The following is a 17,364-nucleotide window of genomic DNA, read 5'->3' as shown; positions in this document are numbered from 1 at the left end:
CCTGGACCTGGCAGCACAGTTCCTAGAGCCCAGAAGGTGGCTTTCTTGTGTGTCTGGACCACAGGGAGCAAGCCCTCAGAAGTATTGCCTGATGGCTGTTAAGAAGGGAGTGTCTTTAGAGGAGTTGCCACATTCTGTCACTTGAGTTAAATAGTCATTAAGGCAGGACTCTGCAAGTCCTAGAGGAGAGGTCAGGAAGGAGGCTGTCCCCGTGATTCCCCACCAAGGGGACTGCCTTCTCCAGGTCATAGAGCTGAACCTACACCCAAACCCAAACCCAGTGACCTATGTTTTCTTTGCAAAAAAAGTACCGTGTAGGTCTTGATGAGGTTAACTCAGATCTGCTGAAAGTGCAGCCCTCAATGTACGATCAACAGTATGTGAATGGGCCTTGGGCTGATTTTAGAGGCAGAAAGTGTACATGCTTGGCTGGATTTGAATCAAGCGAACAAGCCTTGCTATGAAGGAACATAAATTGGGCAATGAAACATAAATTGGTGGCTTTTTAAGTCCCCCAATCCACAATGCTGAGAATCCATGAGTCTTTGTAATGACTACAAAGGGGCACAATCTGGGTTATCAGGCCCTCTATTTTTAATGTGAAAACCCTGAGTGTTCAGAGTAGCTTACCTGAATCAGGTGGGGAATAAAAGTGGTGAGCTCTTGAGAACACTACTACTCAGCTGACTTGACTTTCTGTCTAATACCTTCATCTCCCCAGTCCCAGGCTACATATATCCCAATGTCCGACCTGTTCCATGGTTTGCATCTTGGCAAAGCACGGCCCAGCCTACTTCTGGGGTCCCCCGAATGCTTCACCTGCATTCATTAAGCACTCTACATGCTGCAGCTGCTCTGGGCTGCTGACCACAGCTCTTCCTTTTGTTCACTTCCATTGCCTACTGACTTGCTCAGAAAGTCTCCTTACCATCACTGCCCTTTTAGGAATACCAGGGCCCAGGCCAAAGCCATTGCCATGTCTCAGAATCTTCCATTCCTTGGAGGGAGCACAGGGCTGGGTTCTGGGCAGCAGTAAGGAGAAGCATTTTGCCACAGCATGAAACAGGAAACAGGACCCCCATAAAGCCTTATTTGTGCTTAGAATCAACCTCCCTCCATCATCCCAATGGTTTCTGCCTGTGATCCTCCTCTCAGAGGGGCTCCCAACACTCCAAGATGGGTGTGTGATGCTTTTCCAGCCCCTCTACCTTCCTCTTCCTCCTCTCTGGTTCGTCTCTCTTCTTGGCCACAGTTCCTTTTTTTTTTTTTTTTTTTTATTTGAGAGAGAGAGAGCGAGCGAGCGAGCATGTGTTGGGGAGAGGGGCAGAGGGGCAGAGGGGCAGAGGGAGAGACAGAGAATCTCAAGCAGGCTACATGCCCAGTGTGCAGCCTGATGTGGGGCTCAATCTCACGACCCCAGGATCATGACCTAAACTAAAATCAAGAGTCAGACACTCAACCGACTGAGCCACCCAGGCACCCCTATGGCCACAGTTTCTAATACAAAAGCTCTTCTTCTTTCTAATGGAGATAAAAGCCATGTATGAGGCTTTGCGAACACCTCCTTGACATGATCTTGCCCTGCATGTGTTGTAAAGGGCAAGAGAGGGACCTGGTAAGCAAAATCACTGAGCCTTTCTGAGCTAAGCTGGCTCAGTGGAAACCAACGGAAGCCTGAGAGAGCAACTTGGCCTGGAGACAGAGGTCAAGGCCACAACAAATCTTTGGCAGGGTCAGCGGACACAGCACTTCGGCTCAGGGCTGACAGTACCTGCTCTTTCACCAGGTAGTGTGCATGCTTGCTTTAGTACCATGATTACCCAGGGAGGAATGGAAAGTAAGTTTAAACCTGAATTGAACACTTTGAAGGAAAGGCACTTCAAATGACACGTAAGTACTGGAGTTGCTACCTCTGCAGATTCCTAGATGTTCTAAAGCAGTGATAGCTCAGCTACCCCACCACTCAAAATTACCCACAATTCCTGCATTTCCCTCCAGTTAGACATCACAGAATCTGATAGGATTTGGGGCAACACAGCACTGAATTCTGACAGCATCATTCTGCTGGACCTGGACATTGGCTTGACTTCCAAATTTGGTAGGTACAGGGCCAAGAGTGGATATTTGTGTGATCCTATTAACTGTTTAGACTGTGTAATAGGAACATCCTGGGTGAGTTAGCACTGAAATAATCTAATTTCTGACACCCTGAATGAACAGAACCCATTCCTGTGAATCATGGCCCAGACTGCAGAACTCCCCATTAATCATCCAGAACCTCAGAGTGTGAGCAGAAGGGAGGTTGGAGAGCATGGTTTGGGACTTCAGTTGTTTCAACTTTAGCTCATAAGTTTGAAATGCTTTTATTTTGGGCTTTTCTGTAATGTCTTTAAATTTAAACCTGCAAGGACAATTTTGAATTGTCTTGTCTTCCCAGAAAATTCATTATGGGTTTATGTCTGGGATATCTTGTATGTTGGGCTTTTATTATTAGAGTATCTTATGGTTGCCATTTGATCTTGTAAAACCTCTGATATTACAAGATATTACACAATGGTGACTAGAAATAATTTGAATGAGAAAATAAAGTAAGGCGTAAACTTTTGGCTGTGGGTACAACATAGACTTCATTAATAGTTACGCCCAATGGGTAAAGAGATTTAAAAAAATCTGTGAAATGTCATGTGTGTGTGAGTTGCGGAGGATAACTCTTTTCTCCTGTGGTTTCCTCAAGGAAGGAGATGCCACATGCAGATGCAGTGAAATATGCTGTTGGCGGGCATCCATAGGTCTACACTTCTTCCTTGAGTGGTTAATTTGACAAAGGTTCTGAGTGTGGGAAATTTGGTCTTTTTCTCCTCTCTTTCCACCCAGCTGAGTGGGAGGCAGTGATACTGGAAATGCGAATCTGCTCTTCAGACCCCAAACCTTCCCCCAGTGCATTGTTTCAAGTCTAGACTGGGAGGGAAGTATAGGGAATTAGCAAGCCCAGTCAGTCCCTATAGACAGGCTGTACCCACCAGCCAGCTTTTACCAGTATAAAGATTGTGTTTTGCTTCCCCACCTGATGGAACTTTTGTAGTATCTCTCAGCTGATTCAGAACTCTGGCCTTTCTTTACTTCTCCAAATTCTCAACTTAAGTGCTAATATTTGTGTTTAATTTTCTTAGAAATTGTGGTACCAAGTGGGCAGGAATGCAGTCCTCACGGGGTGCCTGAGAATTCTTTTGGTTTCTTAGCTTCTGGTCCCCAGAGTGAACTCCAGTCCCCTTCTTCACCATACTGTCCGTGGGTCCCATGCCTGCCTGCAGATCATGAGGAAGCCACACCCTGTGCCCTCACACCTGGGGCACTAGAGCTCTTCTTCATGGAACTGATGCATGTATTCCGTTAGGATGTGACAAAACATGGGAATGCAAACTGGTGCAGCCACTCTGGAAAACAGTATGGAGGTGCCTCAAAAAACTGAAATTAGAACTACCCTACTACCCAACAATCGCACTACTAGGTATTTATCCAAGGGATACAGGTGTGCTGTTTCGAAGGGACACATGCACCCCAATGTTTATAGCAGCACTATCAACAATAGCCAAAGCATGGAAAGAGCCTAAATGTCCATCGATGGATGAATGGATAAAGAAGATGTGGTATATATATATACAATGGAGTATTACTCGGCAATCAAAAAGAATGAAATCTTGCCATTTGCAACTACGTGGATGGAACTGGAGGGTATTATGCTAAGCGAAACTAGTCAATCAGAGAAAGACAAACATCATATGACTTCACTCATATGGGGACTTTAAGATACAAAACAGATGAACATAAGGGAAGAGAAGCAAAAATAATATAAAAAAACAGGGAGGGGGAAAAACATAAGAGACTCATAAATATGGAGAACAAACAGAGGGTTACTGGAGGGGTTGTGGGAGGGGGGATGGGCTAAATGGGTAAGGAGCATTAAGGAATCTACTCCTGAAATCATTGTTGTACTATATGCTAACTAATTTGGATGTAAATTTTAAAAAATAAAATTAAAAAAAAGAAATTTTTGTCCACCAAAAGAACTTGATGATATTCCCCTAAGTTTTTATCTTAAGAAGATTCTTCTTTTGCTTTTAATATGTGTATCTAAAGTCTATCTGGGTTCACTTTTGGTGTATTTTTTTTAGGAATTTTTAATTTATTTTTTATATAATTTATTGTCAAATTGGCTAACATACAGTGTATAAAATGTGCTCTTGGGTTTTGGGGCAGATTCCCGTGGTTCAAGGTACAGACACTAATTTTATTCTGTATGAATATCCAATAGATATATATTACAATTTATTAAAAATGTCATCTTTCCCTCGTCGACCAAGTTTGCAACATAACAAACTTCTCTGTAGTCTAAGTAAATAAAATTTTAATTTTTTGTCCTAGAGCTCACTTATCACAGCCCAGATAATCAAGACTTATTGTACAGCAGTTATAGTTACAGTTAGACACAAAAAGGAGGAAAAAGTTAAGGTCAGGATAAATGGTTTACACAAACGTTGCATCTCAAAGGTAGAAGGGGTAATTCCTATGTATAAAATTCATAAAATATTTTTAGGATATTTAAATAAAAGATACTATTATAAAATAAAAAAAAAAGAGTGTGACAAAACGATGTGGCTGATTATTTTCTCCTAAACAGTCTCTTCTTGTTTTGCAAAGGTTAGCCACAGATTGATAGGTTCTCTTTATTTTCTCACCTTGTATTTAGGTGACCACAAAGAATTCCATAGTTGGAATTATCTGAGAGTAGGTACATTTGAAACAGTACATTTGAAGCAGTAGGTTTCAGCTAGTACACATTTTAGAATTCATGGGGGTCCTTTGTCATCTAGTTTTGTTGTAGACTTGTCTCGGACTTTAGACTTTGCTATCTTATTCTCTCTCTTTGTCTCATTTTTTGGGGGGGTAGAAGAGGGATGTGAAATTTAAAAAATGATGTTATTGCCACTGCTGCCACCTTCCCAGAATCTAGAAATTGTATTACTTCTGTATCAGAATAGTTAATAAAGATGTTTTAGCTTTGACACAACAAATACAAAAACAATGATAAGTTTTGAGTAAAATAGTACCTTGAGGGCATGGAATCCTCATTCCAGATATCTCCTGAAATGACAAATGAAATACACATCATAAGGGGGAGAGGGTTCAGCAGCAAATAGCAGCAGCCTTTTATTAGCTGTTGTTTAGAGTAGTGCTTATTTTATTTTATTTTATTTTGAGAGACACACACACACACAGAGACAGAGAGAGCAAGTGGGGAAGGGGCACAGAGAGAGACAGACACACATATACACACACACACACACAGAAAGAGAGAGAGAGAGAGAGAGAGAGAGAGAGAGAGAGAGAGAATCCCAAGCAGGCTCTGCACCACCACCGCAGAGCTGGATGTGGGGCTCGAACTCACAAACTGCAAGATCACGACCTGAGCTGAAGTCGGACGCTTAACCAACTGAGCCACCCAGGCACCCCTAAAGTAGTGTTTTTCTTTCTTTCTTTCTTTCTTTCTTTCTTTCTTTCTTTCTTTCTTTCTTTCTTCCTTTTGTGAAGGACCTTTCTTTTTCTTTCTTTTAAAATACTATTTCCAATCCAAAATGGATTGATACTTTTGTAAAATATAGTAGAATTTATTAGTGAAATTAACCAAAAAAGACATATGAAATACAAGCCCATATTTTTTATTATTATATTCAACACACATAAACTCACCTTGTTTGCATATATACTTGCTTTCTGTCCTTTTCACAGGCCAGGAACAGTTTGCAGACCATCATCAACTTGCAGACTATGTTTCTTAGGCCATAGATTCTAAGTGGACATGAATTTTGGAGGGACATTATTGAACTTACTGCATGGACCATCACTGTTTTGTGAATCTCACTTTCAGTAGTTCTTGTGTAGAGTGCACAAGAGCATTTTAAAGGCAGAGTCAGCACAGCACCTTGGGGGATCACATCCACTAACTGAGAAGGGCCAGGCCTGGAGGTAAGGTTGGGATATGTGGCAGCTGGAGGAAGGGGACAAATCTGGCCCCAACAGAACTTCTGTAAGCCCAACTTTCTGAGAAGAAGCTTATGGGAATCTTTATTCCAACCTAATACTAATAGTGATTGCATTTGGCAATGTCAGGGAAAGAGCTGGGCACCACCATGGAGTGGCTTTCTGAGGGGACATGTGCCCAATCTGCCTTCTGGTCGCCACATCAACGTCATAAAAGAAACTGTGCTGCCATTGTCTTGGCCTCCAGCCTAACCTCCCTCACTACTCTTCACATTCAACCAGATCTCTTAGCTGGCAAAATAGAACCACACAGAGTCTAAACTTCTGCCATCTTTCTTCACCCTGCCTGAACAATTGGAACATAGTGTCTGATGGAGCCCCCTTAATTCCCAATTCCGGTAGACGTGGATCTCCTTCTGAAAGATGAACAAACTGATGCACCAGTTAGGATTTCACTTGTCAAAGCTAGCAGAAACCAACTACAACTAGCCCAGGAAGCCGTGGGAATTTATTATAAGAATATCAAGTTAGGGGTTGGGCAGTTGTCTCCCAGAAATCCAGGACAGGACTGTGGCTGGGCCTCAGGAGCAAACTGAAACCAGAGGCTCGAACATCATCAGAACTCCCTCTCTCCACTTTTCATCCTTGTGGATCTGCTTCATTCTTCTTTTCTCTCTAAAGACAAGTTTCTTCTGGATCTCTTATCTGAATGGCGGCAAACACGGCTACCAAAAGCTGCCAAATTTACAGGTGACAGTCTAGGTGTGGGATAACTTCAAAACCTTCTTGCTGTAAAACATCCTCAGGGCTCTGTCTCAAATCTCCACCAGCAGGTCAGAAGGAAGAACAGGCAATGAGAATGGTAGGAGGAGAGGTTTGGAATCCAGATGTCGGCCAGCTCAGGTGAAGCAACAAGCTCATGTGAATGACATTGACCCTAAGACACATCAGTCAACAGACACCTTGGTCTGTCTGAGTCCTTGTTGGCACCTTCCAGTATGGTATCATCTAGTGGTGAGAGCTGCCTCGTTTCCACCACACCTTCAGGCCAGGTCACATCCTAGGTCACTGTCAGGAGAAACAAGAAGAGAGGGTCATGGCATGGAAAAGCAGCTCAGGAATAAGGAAATTACCCACTTAAGGTTGACCAGGAAACATATATCTTTCTTCCACTTACTTTTTCCATGATCCTTCTCTAGACCATGAGCTCTCAATTCTAAAATGAGCATTTATTGATTGTTCTTCTGTCTCCACCTAGCAGGAACTGTGCCCCTAGTGTCTCTAGGAGTTTCTGCAATCAGGTGCAATATTCAGTTACTGAACGAAAGGTCCTAAGATGGCCTTGAGATCTTTTTAAATTAATTTTTAAAATTTAAATCCAAGTTAGTTAACATATAGTATAGTATTGATTTCAGGAGTAGAATTTTGTGATTCACCATTTACATATAACATCCAGTGCTCATCCCAACAAGAGCCCTCCTTAATGCCCATCACCCATCTAACCCATGCACCCACCAATACCCCTCCAGCAACCCTCAGTTTGTTCTCTGTACTTAAGAGTCTCTTGTGGTTTGTTTCCCTCTCTGTTTTGATCTTCTTTTTGCTTCCCTTCCCTTATGTTCATCAGTAAGATGGCCTTGAGATTAAAGAATGGTGTCTTCCATATATGAACATCTTTCTCCAGGAAAGAATTTCCAAACAAGACAGACGTTGACCGTGGGTTTGAGAGAGAAGCTAGAGCATCTTCAGGTTCCCTGCAGCTCAGGCCATTCCACAATCTTGACTTGTTTTCTCTGCAGTACACAGGGCAAGACCAACACAAGCCCCTCACCTGAGATGCAGACAGAGCTTCCTGTCTTTTTCTTTCCTTCAAGTACTTGTTCCCCTGCCCACGTGGACCCTCCCTGTGTCCCCACGGTTAAGCTTGGTGTGCACATTTTAAATCAAAAATGCTGCTCCAATATACACCATCATCAACAGCATATGACAGTACCTTTAGCCTCATATCCTCACTCAAACTGATGCAAATTATTTAAATTTTTGCCAATCTGATGGGCAAAAAATATCTTTGTTTAATTTGTCTTTAAAAAGTTATTAGTGATGCTGAGCATATTCTCCTCTGTTTATATACCTTTACATTTTTATTTTTTTAACATTTATTTATTTTTGAGGGAGACAGCACGAGTGAGGGAGGGGCAGAGAGAAAGGGAGACAGCATCTGAAGCAGGCTCCAGGCTCTGAGCTGTCAGCATAGAACCCAATGCGGGGCTCGGGGATCATGACCTGAGCTGAAGTCGAACGCTTAAATGACTGAGCCACCCAGATGCCCCTACCTTTGTATTTTTCTTAAGACCTCCTTGTTCATATTCATGGCCTATTTTTATATTGGGTTGTTGGCTTTGTCTTTAAAAATCTGTGTTAACATAAAAGACGAAGTACTGAATGGGAGAAGATATTTGCAAATGACATATCTGATAAAAGGTTAGTATCCAAAATCTATAAAGAATTTACACAACTCAACACCCAAAAAACAAATAATCCAGTGAAGAAATGGGCAAAAGACATAAACAGACACTTTTCCAAAGAAGACATCCTGATGTCCAACTGACACATGAAACGATGCTCAACATCATTCATCATCAGGGAAATGCAAATCAAAACCACAATGCGATACCATCTCCACACCTGTCAGCATGGCTAAAATAAAAAACACAAGAAACAACATGTTGGCAAGGATGCAGAGAAAAAGGAACCCTCTTGCACCATTGGTGGAAATGAAAACTGGTGCAGCCACTGTGGAAAACAGTATGGAGATTCCTCAAAAAATTAAAAATAGATTTACAATATGATCCAGTAATTCCACTACTGGGTATTTACATGAAAAATACGAAAACATTAATTTAAAAAAGATACATGCACCCTTATATTTATTGCAGCATTATTTACAAAAGCCAAGTTATGGAAGCATCCCAAGTGTCCATCGATAGATAAGTGGATAAAGAAGATGTGGTATATATATACAATGGAATATTATTCATCCACAAAAAACAATGAAATTTTGCCATTTGCAACAATGTGGATGGAGCTAGCTAGTATAATGTCAGGAAAATAAATAAATCAGAGAAAGAAAAATACCATATGATTTCACTCATAGGTGGAATTTAAGAAAAAAAATGAGCAAAGGGGAAAGAAAAGAGAGAGAGGCAAACCAAAAACTAGACTCTCAACTATGGAGAAGAGTGATGGTTACCAGAGGGGAGGTGGGTGAGGGGAAGGGTGAGATAGGTGATGGGGATTAAGGAGTGCACTTGTTGTGATGAGCAGTGGGTGTTGTATGGAAGTGTTGAATCACTATATTGTACACCTGAAAGTAATATAACACTCTATGTTAACTATACTGGAATACATACAATAAAAAATGTATGTTAACAAAATTAGCTCCTTCAAATTGATATATTTTCCCATTTGTCTTTTGCTATACATAACTTTTTTTGTGTATAGGAAATCTTTTTATCTTATACATTTCTTAAACACAGAATGTTTTAACTATAAAAATATATGCAGCTTTAAAATATTCAAATCTAAGATTTTATTTTAACTGAATTTATTTATTTATTTATCTAACTATCTGAAGTATAGTTGACATATAATGTTACATTAGTTTCAAGTGTATACACATACATTTCAAATTTTATATAGCCAATTTATTATTGTTCTCCTCTGGTTTCTGAACTCACACACATTTTCAACACTCTCAGAAGATAAAATATCCACCTGTTTATGTTTCTAGTAGCTTTAGTGTGTCATTTTTATATATTTACTCTTTGATCCACCTGGGATTTACTTTGATATAAGGCATGAAATAGGGGTCCATCTTTGTATGTGTGCATATGTATGTGTGTGTGTGTGTGTGTGTAAAGTGGAAAGACAATTGTCTAAAATTTCATTTGAGTGTTGCCTTTATTGTCTGTTGAATTTCTCCTTTATCATATACTAAATTTTCATATGGATTTTTAAAATTCTGTTTCATTGATCAACTCTCCTATTTCCTCTTCAGTACCAAAGTATTTGTGTTGTATTTAGTTATTATTTAATTCATATTTCCTAGGACTTATTCCACCTAATTGCATATCTTTGGCCATATATTCCTGCCTATTGTCCATGTAAATTTTTGCATTTGACATTAGTATCATTATGTTGATATTTTAAATCGAGATTGGAATGAGTTTACTCATTAAAATAGCAAGAGCCACTATCTATAGCATTGTATCTTTTATACTAAAAATGGTATAGAATGCTATATACTTAGGTCTTCTTTGATGATGTACTTCAGTAGAATTTTATAGTTAAATTTTTTTTTTGTTTGTGAAATGAACTATTTCATTTTGATTGTAGCAAGCAATTGTTTTCCAGTACAATTTCAGAATTTATGTTTCTTTCTTTACTCCCAAGCAGGACCACCCGTAAATACTCACAATTTACGTGAAAAATTAAAGTTCAGTTTGTTAGCTTCTTCTGAAATTCATCAATAAACAATAGTCAGAGATTTAAAACATGATAACAGTCAGGGCTGGCCACGATGTGTGGAAATGGCTACCACCATCAAAGAGAATGTAATTGGTACAATTTTTAAGGAGGGCATTTAAAATTGTGCACCTGAACTTACAATCTTAATACCCATGGCATGATGGGTATTTAAACATTTTTTTATTTAATTAATTTTAAAAATTTACGTCCATGTTAGTTAGCATATAGTGCAACAATGATTTCAGGAGTAGATTTCTTAATGCTCCTTACTCATTTAGCCCATCCCCCCTCCCACAACCCCTCCAGTAACCCTCTGTTTGTTCTCCATATTTAAGAGTCTCTTATGTTTTTCCCCCTCCCTGTTTTTTTATATTGTTTTTGCTTTTCTTCCCTTATGTTCATCTGTTTTGTATCTTAAAGTCCCCATATGAGTGAAGTCATATGATATTTGTCTTTCTCTGACTGACTAGTTTCGCTTAGCATAATACCCTCCAGTTCCATCCACGTAGTTGCAAATGGCAAGATTTCATTCTTTTTGATTGCCGAGTAATACTCCATTGTATATATATATACCACGTCTTCTTTATCCATTCATCCATCGATGGACATTTAGGCTCTTTCCATGCTTTGGCTATTGTTGATAGTGCTGCTATAAACATTGAGGTGCATGTGCCCCTTCGAAACAGCACACCTGTATCCCTCGGATGAATACCTAGTAGTGCGATTGTTGGGTCATAGGGTAGTTCTATTTTTAATTTTTTGAGGCACCTTCATACTGTTTTCCAGAGTGGCTGCACCAGTTTGCATTCCCACCAGCAGTGCAAAAGAGATCCTTCTCTGCATCCTCGCCAACATCTGTTGTTGCCTGAGTTGTTAATGTTAGCCATTCTGACAGGTGTGGTTTTGATTTGTATTTCCCTGATGATGAGTGATGTTGAGCATCTTTTCATGTGTCAGTTGGCCATCTGGATGTCTTCTTTGGAGAAGTGTCTATTCATGTATTTTGCCCATTTCTTCACTGGATTATTTGTTTTTTGGGTGTTGAGTTTGATAAGTTCTTTACAGATTACAAACATATGGCCAACTCATCTTTGACAAAGCAGGAAAGAATATCAATGGAATAAAAATCCTCTTCAGCAAGTGGTGCTGGGAAAACTGGACAGCGACATGCAGAAGAATGAACCTGGACCACTTTCTTACACTAGACACAAAAATAAACTCAAAATGGTTGAAAGACCTCAAAGTTAGACAGGAAGCCATCAAAATCCTCGAGGAAAAAGCAGGCAAAAACCTCTTTGACCTTGGCCACAGCAACTTCTTACTCAACACGTCTCCAGAGGCAAGGGAAACAAAAGCAAAAATGAACTATTGGCACCTCATCCAAATAAAAAGCTTCTGCACATCAAAGGAAACAATCAGCAAAACTAAAAGGCGGCCAATGGAATAGGAGAAGATATTTGCAAACGACATATCAGATAAAGGGTTAGTATTCAAAAAAATTTTTTTAACGTTATTTATTTTTGAGAGAGAGACAGAGCATGCGTGGGGGAGGGGCAGAGAGCGAGGAAGATACAGAATCCCAAGCAGGCTCCAGGCTCTGAGCTGTCAGCACAGAGCCCAATGCAGGGCTCGAACTCATGGACTGCAAGATTTATTTTGACTTGAGTCGAAGTTGGATGCTTAACTGACTGGGCCACCCAGGAGACTCAAGTGTTATAGTTTGTTAATATATTAATTCAACAAATGCTTATTGAGTGCCTACTCTATGCCAGTCACTGTTTTTGGTGTTTAGGACCTAACAGTGAACCAAACCGGAAGAGATGCCTGCTCTTGCACAGCTGGCATCCTAGTGGGGAAGAAAGAGAAGGAAAATAGCAATAAGTAAGTGATTCAGTGTTATCAGGTGATTCATGCTATGAAAGCAAAGAGGGTCAGGGATGCCTGTGAGGTGGGCCTGAGTGGGCAAGTTTACACAGGGAAGTCATTAGGCTCCCCTGAAAAAGGGATATTAGTTTTTGCTTATTTGTCCTGCAGTGGTATGGTCTTGGTCCTCAGTTTAATTCTTTAGTCCTGTAATGTACTTATGACTTGTTCTGTGGGATTCCCCTTTTGTTTTAGTTTTTATTTTAGTTAAAAAAATCTAAGTTATACACAGGTGTAATATCATAAGTCAAATAATTCCACAGCCTCCAGTACCACTTCCCCTCATTTTCCTTTTCTCAGGCACAACAACTAAATATCGCTATTATTGTATTATATATTACTATATTATTATATTGCTGCTCCTTGACTTTCAGCTTTCACATTATCTACCAATTTACTATGCTGCAAGTTAATAATATAACTCTGTTTCACTACTCCCCCTTGCAACCACCCTGCACATACACATCTTCCTCTTCCTCATCTTCTCAGTATAGTAAAATCATAATTTTAAAACAAAAATCAACATTTACATGATAATTACTATGTGAATACTTACAAATGTATTTCTCAAGAATTCCTCAGCAATTTTATGTTCAAGTTTCCATGAAGAAATCTTCCCAAGCCTACATGGATATTTAGCAATGCCACTTTGTACTTAGAGTTGATAATTTCCATTTAATTTTAGGTAATCTACTGAAATATAATTAATCAAAAACCTTTTGAGTGCCAGTATCCTTGACTACTGGCTTTACACTATCACCTGATTTCCAGCATCTTGTCTCAACTTCAGTGGAAAGATTCTTTTTGTTGACCCAGCTCTATTTCCACCATGCACCCAAGAAAACTAAACATGTTCAAGAACTCAACTGAAGAGAGGCTTTCCAGGTTGGAAAGGAGGGTTCCTTGGCCCTTTGTGTTATGACTTGGCTCTTGTACATCATCCCATCTGGTCCCCAGTAGCCATGGTGTCATTTCTGACTCCTGTGCACAAGGGCTGTTCAGTTTGGGCTCATACTCAGCCACCTCTCTACCCCTTGGGAACATGTCTGAGGCCTGTCTCCACCTCTGTACTGGGGGAAAAACAGATGAGTTGCATTGGCCCAGACCACTGATGCTTTATGTGTCAGTCCATTGTGTTCTGATGTGAACGCCCTGCTGGGACCCCTAGGGGTGATACCCCACTTCTGGGATGGGAGGAGGTTGGTCTTTTTCCTGAAGGGACACCTCCACTTACAGACTAGTTACACATGTCTTCTCTCAGTTATTCTCCCAAACAATGAAGTGAGGTAACTACTATTATTTGCTCCACATCAAAGAGGAAAATTCTAAAGCTGAGGGGGATTAAATATCATACAGCGCACTCCCAATCACACAGCCAGGAAGGGTGGAGTTGAGCTTGGGATTCTGGTGGTCAAGCCTAGTCCTCAGTTTCCATGCTAAGTAGATGAATGCTCTATTCTTGTCAACTTCAAGTGTTGGTGTTTGGACCCTTATTATTCTATAATAATAAGGCACAAGCTTGCCTTACACTGGAACAGAAGAGCTGCATAGTTAAATGATGTCTGTCAGCCTAATAATTCTAGGGTCTGTACAAGAATCACCCATTCCTGAAATGCAGCTTTGGACCAGGAGTGCAGAAGTCCCTTGTGTTGGGCTTTGGGGTTGCAGAATGAACTTATTATTTTGTTGTCATTCTTTGGCTCAAAGAGTCAGTCTGTTTGCTCCACTCAGACCACGTTTACAATTATAACTTCCCATAGAGGCTATTTACAACTTTATTAATGTGGTTGGCATACATCTCTAATTGTTTCCTCTGAGGTTCTCTTGCCAAGATACTTTTGTATTTCCTGCCTCTCTCTGCTTGATAAGGCCAGCAAAGGTAACCTTCAAATTAGGTCTCCTCTCCCCAACCTGACAGCAGATTGGAAAGTCTGGCTTACTTTCCTGAGCCATATTGGGAACCATGTGACTCTGGGACATGTATTTCTCTTCCTAGAGTGTGAGTCTAGCTAGAAGTGTACCAAGTATGGTTGGCCTTTGTGTGTCTGTAGCAAGAGGACTGGACTTTCTTATTACCTATCTTGACTTAACTGCATCCCTGAACTGTAAGCAATGGGGTAGCAACTGAAGGCTGTAGGGTAATTCAGATTCAGAGTACTCCAAAGTCCCTGGCAAGCTTGTGCCTATGGGGATGTCCTTTGCACCTGCCTCAATTGGACCTTGGAATCTGAGGAACAACTAGTTAGGAAAGGTTGATAGTTACATAAAAAAGAGTGAAATTTAGCCTACAACCCTGGGAAAGAGAAAGTACTTATGTCTGCCCACATGTTCATTTTCTACTAAACTTCCTGCTTTTCAGAAGCACAAGGGGATTACCTATCAAGCATCCAGTCCCTGAAAAAGCTACCAGGAAGTAATTTATTGACTTGGATTCTTTTAAAAAAATTTTTTTTGAGAGAGAAAAAGAGTGTGAGTGAGGGAAGGGCAGAGAGAGAGGGAGACACAGAATCCAAAGCAGGCTCCAGGCTCTGAGCTGTTAGCACAGAGCCCAACACAGGGGTCAAACTCAAGAGTCATGAGATAATGACCAGAGCTGAAGTCAGATGCTTAACTGACTGAGCCACCCAGGCTCCCTATAGCTCTTGGATTCTTAGTCTATTGAGCTCCTCAAATCACTACTCATTGACTGTTGGCCTCTGAAGGAAAGCACTCACTGGGCAGAGACAATAGTTCTTTCTATCCCCCAGCTAAACTAGAAATCAATGCTTTAGGTAAGTGAATACATCATAATTGTGCAAAGTATTGTTGAAATCAGGCCTGGAATCCCACTTTTGGAAATGCACACCCTCTATCAGTGGGGTCTTTCTCCTTGGAGATGATGATGATGTTGCCAAAGTCTTGATGGGATAGGATATTTTGAGTGCAAAGAGGCTACTTTCCTTAACCCTCCACATGGAGTCCCTGGGAAAAAAAAAGGCTCAGTCCACTCACACCAGTGCAGCTGCATGAGGTTAGAATTGGCCCTTCCAGAATGACTGGCTTGTCCTCTGCCCTAGGACATGCACACAGAACACCAGGGGCATCAGGGCACTCTTCACCAGGAGCTTGCTATAGAACGAGCCCCATTGGTGGTTTCTGAAAGATTTTGTGGTCTTAGTGTATGCTCCTCACAGCCAGGTGTCCACACTGCTGAGCATAGATAAGGCTTTCCCGAGGAATGTTCAGGCAGGGGTGGTTTTAAGTTATGAATATTTACAGTATGCCAGAAATCATATCTTCACAACTATTTAAACTTATGAAAAATTTCAAATGCTAGTTTAAAAGTGTGTGCATGTGACATAGTTTCACAAAATTTTTTGAAGGGAAATCAGCAAAGATGTTTGAAGTCCACTGATGTAGTAAACAGAACATTGGGCCTGGCCTTTGAGGTCCCAACCAGAACTAGACTCTTATTTGTCTGCTTTGTGACTGGAGCACAGCAAATGAATATGACAATTCATCCTAGACTGCCTGAAAGGAAAGTTAATTCACTTCCCCACCTTCCCTGGGAGCTCCTGCTTTGTTCGGGTGGTATTCTGGATCCCAGGGGCAAAGATGGAAACTGCCTGCAAAACTTCTCAGTGTTTGTAGAATTCAGTGCCATCAAGACACGAGCCCCTTCATGTGGGAAGTGAAGGTGAGGAATACGAAGAGCTAGAGTCACACAACAGAGACGCTGCTCCTTTCCTTGATGAAACCTGGCTTTTGGAAGACCGTAGGGGTATAGGAGAGGGTGAGAGAACAGGCTGATTTCTCTAGGACTGGGATGAACAATTTTTTTCTCTCATTCTGACATTGAGATCTTACAGTTATTAAAAATCTGAAAACTTATGTTTCTTTCTTCTCTCATTCTTCCTTGGGGACAAAAGTTGAAAGCCACCAGGAAATGAGTAAGTTGTATTGAAAGCCATTGGTTCTCAAACTTTGGAGGCATCAGAACCATCTGCAGGGCTCATTGAAACACAAACTACTGGGCTCCACCCCCAGAGTTTTTAACATAGTAGGGCTGGGGTGGGAACTGAGAATCTGCATCTTTTCCAAGTCCCAGAGGATGCTCATGCTGCTGGCCCACAGAGCCTACTTTGAAAAGTGCTGCTCTAACCACGTGCATGTATGTGGTGAGTGAGGTGGGTTAGTCATGAATTCAGTTAGCCCTTTTTCCATTTTGATGTTTCCCTCTGTCTAACCTTCCTCATTTGAGAATGGGATGGTTGGATTTTCTCACTCCAATGATGATGAGTGGAGATTGATGTATTCACCTTTGTTTCTTCTCTCTGTCCTCCTCCTTTCTGGCTGTAAAAGGAACTGACAGGCTAATTTCTACTCATTCCTCACACCCAGCTAAGGTATAACTTTTTCCCTGGTCAGAATTGGTTAGGTACCCTTCCTGGGTGCTTTGGTAAGGCCTTGAACTTCCCCTAATATACTACATGTCACATTATGTTGTCATTGTCTGTTTTCTTTTCTGTCACTCCCATCAGACTATAGACCTCCTTGAGGGCAGGGACTGTGTCCATGAGGTTGCTAATAGTGAGCATTTCTGTGAGGTAATGAATTCTCAGACTCTAAAACCATGAGAATAGGGAAGAAGGGATAGGTATGAGACATATTGTAAAGCAATATTCTTCCCAGTGCCTGCTTCACGGTAGGTGTCTGTAAATGCTTATTAAATGAAATGCACACATTAAAATAGCTTGTTTACTGATATGTTATGGAGGGTGAGCTGGAGAAGGGATCTAATGTTTTGGTGAGTCCATAATATGTACCAGACAGTGATAGAGACAGCAAAGTTGAAAATGGCCTTGACTTAGAAGGGAGTAGGGCAAATGAATGAGT

The sequence above is a fragment of the Acinonyx jubatus genome, unplaced genomic scaffold (genome assembly GCF_027475565.1).
Source record: "Acinonyx jubatus isolate Ajub_Pintada_27869175 unplaced genomic scaffold, VMU_Ajub_asm_v1.0 scaffold_29, whole genome shotgun sequence".
NCBI classification, from domain to species: Eukaryota; Metazoa; Chordata; class Mammalia; order Carnivora; family Felidae; genus Acinonyx; species Acinonyx jubatus.
Note: the sequence above shows the minus strand (reverse complement) of the source record.